The sequence below is a fragment of the Microtus ochrogaster genome, chromosome 4, assembly GCF_000317375.1.
Source record: "Microtus ochrogaster isolate Prairie Vole_2 chromosome 4, MicOch1.0, whole genome shotgun sequence".
NCBI lineage: Eukaryota > Metazoa > Chordata > Mammalia > Rodentia > Cricetidae > Microtus > Microtus ochrogaster.
The window spans coordinates 74,129,960-74,132,726 of NC_022011.1; the positions used below are offsets into that span (position 1 = coordinate 74,129,960).

Below are 2,767 nucleotides of genomic sequence, written 5' to 3' on the forward strand. Positions count from 1 at the left end.
ATGAGGGAGAGGGACTTGATCGAGGGAGGGGGAGGGAAATGGGAGGCGGTGGCGGGGAGGAGGCAGAAATCCTTAATAAATAAATAAATTAAAAAAAAAAACAACTTTGTTTAGATTACTAGTAATGACTATATTAGGTCCATGGGTCTATCTGATATTTTGCATTTTGCAAAGCTCATTTTAAAAGCTTTATTTTATTTTTAGTTATTTGTTTCATTTCTTGGTGTATGTGTGTGTGGGAATGTGTGCATGTGTATGAATGTGTGTGTATGTGTGTGTGCATATGTGCAAATTGAGTGTATATGAAGTTGCTCCTTTTATCTTTTGTTTTCTGAGGATACTTGTCAAAGATTCAGTTACATGAACTAGAGGCATAGTCAAGTCAAATTATCTTTGAAATAGAACTATTTGTTCATTGACTGAACAGATTTCCAGACAGGCACTGGCTGTCCACACTTCTTTTCAGATATTGCATATGCTTTAAATACTATCCTGCTAGTCCAGCATGTGGCTCTAAAGGATGCAGGGAGCATGATGGCACTGGGAATCTCACTTTATGCATGGGAGATCATCTTGCATAACCTTTGCAACCAAGACTCTAGGTCTTGTCTTTCCAGGTAGCAATTTTCTCATTGAAAAAATGATAGTTCTGACTGTGACATTTCAAATTTAATTTGTAATTTAATGAAGGCTTTGAGGATTTAGCAAGGACACACCTTTGTCACCCACCAAACATAGTAATTAGTTTGGCAGAATTTAATTTCTCCTTATCTTCTCTCCCCCTTTCTCATTCCTTTCCCCCTCTTTCTCTCTCCTTTCTTCCCTGTATCCTCTCATAGTGTTTCCTCTTCCTCATTTCTTGTTTTACAATGTAACCAGTTTTTTGGAGTAGAGGGGCTTTGAAATGTCATTTAACCAAGAAAATATAATCAATACAAATTAATATTTTGGAAATTTCAGGATAAGGAAATATCTCCAGTTTGATCTTATGTAAGAAAAACACATAGGAAACTCTGAATCCAGTGTCAGGGACACTGTAAGAAAGGTACAGGAAAAGTTGTCTTGTGAATATTGACCTAAGAACTCTCAACATAACAAAGACTTTATAAGACATAAAAATCCATTTAAGGAAATATCAAACAGTTTTTTTTTACAATCACTAAGTAGGAATTATTCCAGGGGTGTAAGGATGGTCCAAACTTTGCAAGTAAAGAAATCAGGATTGTCACACAGTATGAAGGTCACAAAAGTATGTGAAAAACTGATGTTATCCATGCCAAAATGCTTACACAAAGGAGTGCTGAAGTCATAGTTATCAGGACTCCAGAGCCTCTAAGTTAAAATATGCGACATCATATGAAACATGAAAGTGAAAAACATGCCCCCGGCAATGCTGAAGCATGCACGGACAGCCCGTTTGTACTGGATTTCATGGTCTGAATTGATGAGGAGGACTGACCAGGTCCCTTCCTAAGGAACAGGTTACACCAAGATATGAATTCAGATCACTGGATTCAGAGTCCAGAGCGTTAACCATCACAACCACGGGAGCTGGTGCTTGTGACATCATACACAATAGTGAAAATCTGAAAGATTTCCATCTAAGTTTAGGAGGCCATGAATTTGATGGAGGATGTAGAGGGATTTATGGGAAGGTTTGGCGGGAGCAAAGGCAAGGAACAAATATAATTAAATTATATTCTAAAAATGGTCAAAACTGTTTAGGAACACAACCATGTTTACTGCTGTTGCCATTTCTCTTCACACGGAGCAGTGAAAATTCTAGGCAAAACGGTGAGGAAGAACAGGAATCCAAACAGGAAATGAAGGTGTGAAATTGTCTGAATTTGTCAACAGTATAGGTTTACATATAGAAAAGCCTAATCACTAAAAGTTCAGACTGATATATGAATTCTATTTGAAAAACATATGAATAGCCACAATCTATAAAAACATCAAAATAATGAGGGGTACACTTAACTGAGGTAGTGAAAGATAAGCATACTTAAAACGTTACAGCATTGTTAAGAATTGAAGAAAAAAGTAAACAAAAAGATATTCAATGCTCATAAATTGTAAAAATTAATATGATGACCATATCCACATCACCAAAGCAATGTGCCAGTTTAAAGGTCTTTAAATTTTGTAAGAAGCATCAAAGGACTACAAACAGCCATAGTACATTCTAAGCAAAAAATCGATGGGGCCATTATTCTGCTGGGCATCCAAATATATTACAAAACTGTTGCAATCAAAACAGCATGATATTGGCATAAAAGAAGATTCATAGATAGATAATATAAGGCAAGAAGCCCAGAAATACAGCCTCACACCTGCAGGCAATTAATCTTTGACAAAGGTGCCAAGAATGCATAACAGAGAAACAATCTTTCCATAAATAGTGTTGAGAACACTGCTTATGCATTGAAGAAGAGTTAAATTGTACTAGTATCCCATATATAACTTAATACCTAACTCAAAAGTTACTAAAAATACAAATTTAATTACAGGCTATAAAATAGCCAAAAGAAAACAGAAGCAATGCGATATTGGTTTGTGAACTTTTTTTTTTTGCTTATGCTCTGTAAAACATAGATAACCAAAGCAAAAATAGATAGGACTGTAGAGAACAACTGCTTCCTCTCTCCCAGGGGAAAGGGTCAGTAGACTAAGTAAATCGCCTTTGTAATGAGAGAAACTATTTGCCAACTATGTAATGTAATGAGCTAATATCCAAATATTATATGAATTCATATATATATATATA

The 2,767-nt window shown here is 35.6% G+C and overlaps 1 protein-coding gene across 5 annotated transcripts in view; it reads right to left on the reverse strand.

Moving 5' to 3' along the window:
* Kcnh7 (potassium voltage-gated channel subfamily H member 7) overlaps positions 1–2,767 on the reverse strand; it is a 427,553-nt gene that overhangs the window by 205,807 nt on the left and 218,979 nt on the right. The gene's annotated exons all lie outside the window — the stretch shown is intronic.